A 10,455-nucleotide genomic window follows, 5' to 3' on the forward strand; every position below is an offset into this window, starting at 1 on the left:
AAATCTGACGCATAAATTACGTCGGCTCACAGCAGCGATGAAGCTGCTCCTCTCAGCCCACTGGGTTTTAATTCTTGCTTCTAAACGATCTGATTGGACAAGACTACACAATTTGCTGTTAGTTTGGGAATAAATTTGTTTTAAAAGAAAAAAATTAAATATGAATAAGTTTTACCAGTTCAAGTCATCAGTGGATTATTTCCATTTGCATCTTTCCTTTCGTTATGTTCTAGAATTTTTGTGCTTCCTACGTTCTATTTGATATTATGAAAAGTATGTTATTTTAAGATACAGGCATCATCTGCATATTCTAAATAATTAAAAAAAAATATTAACATACATTTTATTGAAGTCTTTTGTTTAAAATCTTTTAAATTCATTTTATTATTATGTAAATATAATATTTGGTATTTTATTATAAATTTATTCAGCATTTGTATTATAATTTGCCATGTCTATGGCGCTATTTATTTTATTACACACACATATAGATGTATATAAATAAATATATATTTTATATAATATATATATAAGAATTATATTGCCATATTAATTCTACATTAATATTGCCATCTTAATATCGAATTATATTTTATAGAAATGTATTATTTCATGGTGTATTTGTAAATTATTTGTCTTTATTTTAATTTTTTTGAGGTCTTTCCTTAAAGCTCTGATGTTGCAGTGAGCTCTCGGGTTGTAATGCCCCACTCGGCCTCCAGAGGCCGCTAGCAGCCCTGCAGGCCGACGGCCTGCCTCCGTGTTGCGGCTCGCTGCGTCCCGTGGGGACAGTAAACACCTCCGGGAGAAAGCAGCGGGGGATCAGCTGGATTCTCTCTGGGATCCGGAGTGAGGAGGAACTCGGTCGGTCCGACTCCGGAGCTGGGAAGCTTCCAGCGAGGCGAGCAGCGGCGTTTCCAAGGAGGTTCCGCTGGAGGAATGCGCTTTCTCCTCAGTTCTCACAGTAAATCATGTCAATGCAGAGAAGTAGATCAGATGATGATGAACTGGCTGCCTCTTCATTCTCCCAGCATGTTGTCAAGCCTCTCAAAGTGCTTTTCTGCGCCGTTTCTTCTCAGCTCCGCTCAGGCCTCCAGGCACGGATTCGACTTTCTTTCCCCTGACCCGGTTCGGTTTTGAACATGTAATATTTCATCCGGTGAGCGCAGCTTTGAGCCGGGATCAGGTGCTGCTGACTGCGGAGGTTTTAATCTGCGAGCTGAATAAAAACCATGACGTACGGCGATACAGCTCACAGACCAATGTTCAAGCAGAACCCGCATGAAAAATGAAAACCGAAGAAAAGAAGAAAAACTTGGGCTTCAAACTCCAACCTTCCCGCTGAGCAGCGGCTGACGGATAATCCGCTCACCACAACACAAGATGGAGGAAATCCTTCCCATCTGGAGGCCCGGTGGACAGGCTGGATGGATGGGCCAGATGAGACCAATGTGGAGATGTTTGACCCAAACGAACAGAAGCAGAACTGTGTTTGGAGACAAATAAAGATCAGCATTCTGACTGTGAAGCACGGTGGTGGAGGGATGGTGATGCGGGATTGATTTGCAGCTGCATGAGCTCCTCCTCCAGAGAACCTTAAGTTAAAGTATGAACATCTGCCCAGCAACTAAAGCTTTAATCCGTAACCAAGCTGTTACAGTGGCCCAGTCAAAGTCAGAACTTTAGGCTGTTCTGTTGCACTTCTTGAGGAAAACGTGAACATTTTTAAATCCTGACTGTCCCTGTGATCTCCTCTCTGTCTCGTTCTGAGTCTGTTTATTCCCACTGTGTCCTTCAGCTTTCCAAGAATCCAACAATTCCCAGCAGCGTCTTAATGGAGAAAGCTGTTGATCTTCATCGCTGCTCCTTTTTTATTCAGCATCTGATTTACTTGCCTCCATGTGAATATAAATCATGGTATCAGAGGAGATCTCCACACAGACACAGAGCGAGTTCATAAATTTATGTTTTCACCTCAGATGAGTTTGATCAGAGCTGCTGCACATTTGGATCCCAATAAATATCCAAAAATAAACGGTCCTGAGATGTGAGTTCTCATCACAGGACTGGTTCTGCTCATGTTTAGACAAGATCACCTCGGGTTGTTTTCTCCACGGGAAGCAAAAAGATGGAGAAAATGTTCCTTTAGGTTGTTGCAAAAAAATAGAATAAAACCAGTTTTTCAAAAGTAAAGTATTGAAATTTTTTTTGTTTAACTGAACATGAATGATTACATTGAATTTTCTGTATTCAACAAGTTATAACAAAACACACTTGAACAGCCAAATATCTCCAGCGATGGTGTAGGAAAGCAAAAATACCCTTACTGTGCACTTAAAATATTTTTTGTTGTAGTACTTTGTTAGTAGCACAAATACCTAAACAGTGACTAGTCCCGCCATTTTGAATGTCTAAGTTACAACACATCGGCGTACTGTCCCAATTCTCACATATTTCCCGTTTATAACCTGCGCACTTGAACCCTTCAGTGACTTAATCCACACTTCATGGAGGGCCGTGGGCTGGCCACTGAGCTTTCGGACCGGGCCAAAAATGGAGCCATTTCTTCTGCTAGCGCCAGACTAGCATGTTTGTTTTGGTTGAATTTACCCAGAATGCCCCGCGCCGTAGTCCACTTCCAGCTTTTGGAGCGGTCATGATGCCATGGAGAACAAGAGTGTTGAATTCAAAAATGGGTTTACCCCAAAAGTATGGTAGATAGTTAACAAAACCAACACTTAAGCAGAAATACCAACGCGTTGCTTCTGACGCCGCCACTGGTAGCCAATCAGAAAGCGAGGTGACGGAAAATCTAAAATACACAAAAGACAGAAAACCGTCATGGCCTACCAGAAAGGAGACGTCTCTGTATCGTTTTTGTCTCAGTCGCCATCGCTTCTTCTTCGCACTCTGAACTCGCGGTTGATCTCGAGAGGCTTTGCGAGATTTGCCGCCTGACGTCTGGATGTTGGTGAGTGAAACCTGTTCGTGTGTTAGCTTTGCCGTGTGGCTCCACATCACACACTGTACAACCAGACATGTTGTTAGGATTTTTAAAACATAACTTTACATGGGAAAATGACTTCTTATAAGTGGAAGTAGTACTTGTTTAAATCAATATGTATGAATTACTTACTCATAGTGCTTTGCCAAAAAGCTAACGACTAGCATTTTTTGAACATTACTTGTTTTCAGCATATTTTGCCATGTCCACACAATGTAGACACATAACTTTACATAGGAAAAATGTCACACTATAAGTGGAACTTGTACTTTTTAAAATCATTATTTAAATATTATTTACTTAAAATAAGCTCCTATGTTTCTATCAACCAGTATTATATGGACAATGTTTGTTGTGCGGACATTTTGCCATGTCCACCAAAGTAAAAACAAAACAACTTTTGTGGTAGGGTTAGGTATATACACGAGGTGGCTATAGGTTTAGGGAAAAAGTCAGGGTTTTGTTACAGAAATTAATGAAAGTCAATGCAAGTCCATACAAGGATAGTGAGGCAGGAATGTGTGTGTGTGTGTGTGTGTGTGTGTGTGTCTGGGCCCTCTGTGAGTGACATGTGATGCATTCATGAGGAGGAGGCCAGGGGAAAGGGCCCCGCTCGGAGCCATTAGCCTCTGCAGTAAATCTGCAGGGACCGGAGCGCCTCGGCCTTTCGGCTGCAGGTATTTCCTGCCTCTTGATCTCGGGAGGCAGAGCTCGTTTCTTGCCGGCGGGGGTTCGGCCGGCATAATAAGTAGAGGTTTGATGCCAGCAGTTTATTATTCGGCTACATTTTGTGGATCCCAGTGAAGTGTTGTGGTGTTTGGGGGGGAAGTGTGTGCAGCCAGCTCCTGTAACTGGGTTAGTTTATTAAACGACACATGAGAAAAACTGCAAAATGCTTCTTAATTTACAACCGGTTCTAAAAAATGAATGGTCCAACAAAACAACCACAGCATAATTTGGTAATTGTCAATAAAAAGCTGCTCTAACTGGCTTTTAATCCAAAAAATAAATGTTTCACATTAAATCCGAGAGTTTAGTTTTCCATCCCCGGATTTGTTTTGTCTTTGTTTTTTGTTTTGTTTTGTTTTCATTTGATCAAATTGTTTCTAGTTCTGGTTCAATTCTAGTTCAGGGCTGGCTCAGGTCTAGTTTTAGACAGCTATGTATGTCATGTAAAACATCTGTTTCTGAATCCCTGGAGGTGTGTTCGGTGAAGCAGGGATAACCAATAACTTCTGCTGCCAGATTTGCTTTTAGCAGCACAGGAAAGCTGCAGAGTCCTGCTGATCTACTTGCAACAAGACGTTTTGCAGCAACACGATTTGCTGGATCAGATCTAGCATGGTTCTGTCTGCAGCTATGCACCAGAACTGTTTCAATTTGTAGAAATATTTGCTTTTTAAAATTAAATCAACATGGAGACACCACATCTTACATCAAACATTGGATAGAAACTGGAGTAAAAGTTTAAAAAATGTCACAAACTGCAGCAGCAATGCAGACTCCTAAAGCTAGGGGGCAGTAAAGAGTTTAGTGTGAGAGAGGGTGGTAACTTCAGTTGGGAGAAAATGAAGTGTTGCTTAACTGATGTTTTCATCCAACCTCTTGAGTTTTTTCAGTCTGATTCAGAGCTACAGATGAATTTAGTCGTTGAAAATCTAATTATTTTCAAATTAAAGCTTCTTAAATATTAGCAATAAAAACATTTGGTGTCAGGAAATAAAACGTATTTTGTGAATCCTGAAATTTCTTAATATCTTTGAAACACAATTCATGTATGGATGTAGGATGAAAATCATGTAGTTTTATTGTGGCGTCTTCTTCTCCTCCTTCTTCTTCTAATGATCAGCTGATGTTGTGGCAAATAAAGTTCAATGTTCCATCAGTGCCTCCTAGTGGTCAGATAATTATCAGCCGACCTAATCTGTTAGTCAGCTCAGAATGTGTAAGTGATTCTTCAGCAGCGCTGACTGAGCACCAGCATAGTGTAGTAATATGGAGTCAATGCTGCATCATTTGGGTCAGTGTATCAGTTTAATATTTAGATTTTTGCAACTTTTCCTCATAAATCTGTGCCAGGGTACCTGGAGATGAACTTGTGCTCACAGCAGTGTTAAAACCACAGAAACGTTCAGATGGAGTGTTATTTTTATAAAGCTGGGTATCATTTTACGCACGGCTGAGACTTGGCAGTATTTCTTTCTTCATGCATGTTGGAGAGTTCAGCTTGTTACAATGAGAATATAACTGAGTTACTGAACCTGGACAGAAGTACAGAGAGCAAAGTGTCAACAAATACATACTATATTACCAATATCCTACCATATTTTTCTTCTGTTCATGTGAAATAATGTCTGAATATACAGAGTAGACATCTATAGTTGTCCTGTTTTTTAATTTTACCATCTCAAGAAAAATACAGCTAATTCATTTGACGTGTTTATCATTTTCTTCAGTTGATTTTTATATTGTATTTGATACAGCTGTGCTGAAGAGTTAATCATTGTTGCTGTTAACTAGCAGATGAGGACAGAGTTTCAAATGAGGGACAGGAGGAGGAAGAGGAGTGAGAGGAGGAAGAGGAGAAGCAGGAACCATTAAGAAAAGTGCCAGGTTCAGGTGCAGAGTGCAGGATTGGGTTTCATTTCATTCCATTAACCTGTTAAAATTAAAATATTATTTTCCAAACTTTTGCTGTAAACATCTGAATCAATCTGAAAAATGATCAATTTATATTCATGATTTAAAGGGGCAGTATCATGTGTTTTCCAGGCATATTGTTCAATTTTATAGCACAAGAAACTGCTGCCTTCAGTTTTAGAAAAAACAAACAAACAAAAAAAAAATATATATATATATATATATATATATATATATATATATATATATATATATATATATACTGTATATATACTGTATATATATATGAACATCATCAGGGAGTTCTAAGGCCTCCACTGCTCATCATAATTAATGTGAAGCAGTTTTAATTTAACCTTAAGTCCACCAACGTTGCAGCAGCGTCTCTATCCAGAGTCAAGGGGAGTCAACAGGGAACAGAAACTGAGTAAATTTGAATATGAAATGATGAAAATCTGCTTTTCTTCATCCCAGCACTGCAGGATTCTCTTCTGTGTTTCATAACTTTTCTCTGGTTGTGACAGTCTAAATTCGCTGATGGCTGTGGGCGATTATTAGCTGTCACATCTCACGTTTCCCTCTGTTTCTTCTTATTTCTTTCATTTTGAAGTCTTGATTCACCAAACCACAAGATGTCGCTTTTTGGAAAAGCATGAACAGGTTTTGGAGCTTTGAACAATCAGTTCAGTGTTTTTGGAGAGACGGTAATCGCTTCTCTTAACCCAAATCACTGCAGCCACTCCAAATGTTTTCTCTTCCCTCCTCAAACCCGACTGGTTTGCATTCTGAGGAAAACAGGATGTAAACTTTAAAGAGCGCACTGAGGAGGTTTATGATGCAGGGACACATTGTTCAGCCGTGTTGCTGGCCTTGTATACAAGGGAAACATTGAAACACCCGGGCGGTTAGGATCTGAGGGCGAGCTTTATTGGATTCACATGGGCGGCATTTTTAGTCAAACCTAATAGTAATTTGCTCCTCATGTGGCGTTCAGGGGCAGGAGGAGATTTGGAGGTAATTTGAGTGCAGCTAAAATAATACCTGGCGCTAATTGTGAATTTAACGATCAGGTTTAAATTAGTTCTAACACTTTACAGTCGACTTTGATTGATGAGGTTTCTTTATTATTTTCTCTGTTTACACCTCCAGTCAGATTTGTTCAAGACCCTTTTCACATAAAAACGCCTGACTTTTCCTACTGGGCGGGTTGGACTGACTGATCATCTGATGGAAACATGGAACCACATGCTAACCCTGACATCTGGGACGGCCCATCACACCGACCCACAGAACCAATTCCAGATCTTTGGCTGTTTGCTAAATTACCATAAAAAGAGAAAATCCCTCAGGAAACCAGGTGACTTTAAAAGCGAAGGTGTTGGACGGACCGACCGACCGGCCGGCTGACTGACCTGCCGGATCGATCGATCGATCGATCGATTTAATTTGCAGGATCAGGACTTTTCCAGACATTCTTCACAGGAAGAAGATCAAAAAGTTTCTGAGAGGAAAGCAGTTTCTGTCTGGTCCAAAGTACGTCAGAAAATTCCAGATAATCAGAAGTAAATGACAGAATATTTAATGCTGCAGCAACGATCTTAATAACGTTAATTACTCTCATGTCGTGCTATGCAGACACTCTGTCTGCACAGATTAAGTTTCACCTCAGCAAACCAGATGCCTGAAGCAGCTCCAACAGCAGGGCAGCACTACCTATATTCTGATAACTATCAGATTCAGAGCTTCAGACTAGCTAACAGCATTAGAGGAGCATTGACTGCAGCTTCTGAGCCGGCTCTGACCCAGTTCTGTTTGGACATGGAGTCGGACCAGTAGTGGTAGGGTTGCATCGTGATGCGTTCACTGACTCGGGCTGCTTTCATCTCATTATTGTTTACATCCAGATTTACCGTCTGGCTTTATGAATTATGACGCTTGTCTCACATCAACGATGTAAAACTCTGATAAAATGAGACACAATTCTTTGAAAACTATTGGATACGATTTACTTCCACATCTGGAATAGGATCAGATCAGATTTTTTTTAAATTTTGTGAGGAGTCTGATTTGGGCCAAGAGAATCAGTTTTGTCGTCTATTTGTGCTTTTTGCAGATCTGCTTGTGCATCAGATTTAGGGCCGTACCAGAAACGTGTGAATAAATAAGTTCCAGAAATTTGTTTGTTTAAAAAACTGATTGAAAATTTTTAACGCATTCAAATCAATGTCATAATTAATTGATTATGACATTGATTATGTCATAATTGACAATTATGTCAATTATGACAATTGACATAATTTTTCGAAGTTAACTATCGAGTTAACATGCTGGCTCTAAAATTGATGCCTTAAATGGCAACACAGAGCTCCTGTCTGCGTTTCTGTCCAGCATTACATGACTCAACCACACACACACACACACACGCACACACACGCACACACACACACACACACACACACACACGCACACACACACACACACACACACACACACACACACACACACACACACTCTCATACCTACAAACTTAGAGAGGCTAATTACCGTAACAGTCATGTTTTTTATGGTGAGAGGAGCCTGGAGAGAATCCATGAATCCACAAGAAAAACATGCAAACTGCATGCAGAAGAACGTCAGCCTGGGATTCAAACCCACAACCGTTTCCCTGGAAGACAACAGCGCTACTAACTAGAGGGAAAACTAAAATACTAAGAAGTCTGATTTATTTGAATGAATTTTAACCTCTGACTAAAGACAAGTGTTGCGTTAAAGCTGCTTTCTGTTGGTTCGTTTCTTAAAGTAGAGACAGTTGGATCTATTAAAACTGCAGCTTCGAACTTTTCCTGACAAACTTCAGCTTCTCGCAGCGAGCAGAAGCAGCGCCTCGCTCACACCTTCAGCCTCCATCAGCTCTGTATTTACGGCGTAAGGAAATCTGCCGCCATGTGAACGGAAGCCAAGTCCCAGAGCGCGGTCCGAACCCGCTCACTCCAAGCTAACCCGCTAAGCTGAAGCCGTTTTATGAACCAGGCTGTGAAATATGACTTTAATAATGGCTGCAAATGGCCACGTCTGGGAGCAGGAAAGGGTGAGGCCTGAGGGTGTGGAAAATAAGAGCCGGATCGGCAGCGCCTGCCTGGCCTGGCAGCGCCGCAGCCTCATGAAATGTGAAAAGAGTTGCGGGCGCGGCCAGCGTCGGCGGACTGCAGTCCTCCATAAACTGCTGATTAAACCGATGTCGCTGTAATGAACTCTAATTCTCCGCCTGCAGAAGACGAGCAGACGGAGACGGTCGCCGTGCGTCCGACAGTCGGAGGTTTGATGGAGACCGAGGCGCACCGCCCTGGATTTACTCCTGATCTGTGGTCGCAGCGCCGAACCACAATGTTGATGTTTCGACTGGCTTTTACAGGCGTTGGGCTAAATTTGGAAAGTGTGAAACCATCTGAAAATAATGACTCTGCTGCAGAGCTGAAGCGTTTAATCAGGCCGGCAATCTTCATCAACATCATGAGAGAGAGAGACAGACACCTCCCGGACAACACCACCAGCACATGCTGGGAAAGTCCCAGTTCCTCCTCCTATACACACGCACACACACACACACACACACACACACACACACGCTAAGAAACATTCATCAAAACCACGCAGGAGAACCGACACAGAAAGAGTTAAGAGATGTTGTTCATTGTCACATGACATTAGGAGCTCAGATAGAAACTCTCCACCTCCAGGTCTGCACCGCCTCTCCACCCTCACACAAACACGCACACCCCCACACACACTCACACACTCACACGCACACACCCCTCCGTAACGCACATCTTGCCTGCAGATGTGGCAAAACCGCCAACACTTCAAAGCGCCTCCCTTCAGACCAACAGCGCTCCCTGACGCCAACTGTAAATGTCCTGGACACAGAGCATGGAAAATATTAAACCCCCTAACTCACGCTGAAGGGCCGGGCCGGGGAGCGGGGGGTAAAAACGGCCTCCTGAAAACCCCCTTAATGACTCAACTCTCTGCAGAACAACAACAAGGCGGCGTCACCTCTGCTGTCTGCCGCTGATGAACATCTGCAGCGCCGCTTTCACCTGGTGCATCGGCAGCACGGCGACGGTTTGGGAGCAGAAACGTCTCAAGGTCGCCGCGTCCTCAGGCAGCTTGGTTAGCATAATGGCGTAATGGGAGCGGGCCCCTAAAGAGCTCCATCACACTCACAGAACACAAACACTGCTTCGCTTTGAGTCTTTGTGGTTTCAGTCATTTTATTCTTATTGGTTTCATAATATTTCACACGGTTTAAACCTGGAGACGTAAAAACATAGTTTCACTGCGTTCTGCTGCGTCATCAGGGCTAACGCTAACAGTTTCACAGCTGGAGGAAGGTGAACCTTCAGGACAGTTTGTAAAACTCAGCCTACGTTCTCACAGCAAGTCTTGAAAATATCTGCATGGTGTCGTTCAGACTGCTGTGAAAAAGATTTTGTCGGATTTGCTTGCTGTGTGAACGGAGCCTAATAGAGTCTCAGTGCAGCTGGACTGAACAACATGGCTGCACCAGACAGCTGAGTTAATTACACAAACTGGACTGATCTCACTTCAGTTGAACTCTGAGATCAAGACAGATCCACTAATCCATTCATCTATCCTCCAATCAAAACCAAACCCTTTGAGCAACCTGTTCCCCTCCTGGCCTGTGGGGGCGCTGCACCAAGAACCACTGAAGGAAATGACACAAAACCTCTGAAGACACTGAGAGCAACTTCCTTCTTCACCAGATGGAAACAAGATGGAGGCGTCAGATT

Source organism: Xiphophorus maculatus, chromosome 9, assembly GCF_002775205.1.
Source record: "Xiphophorus maculatus strain JP 163 A chromosome 9, X_maculatus-5.0-male, whole genome shotgun sequence".
NCBI lineage: Eukaryota > Metazoa > Chordata > Actinopteri > Cyprinodontiformes > Poeciliidae > Xiphophorus > Xiphophorus maculatus.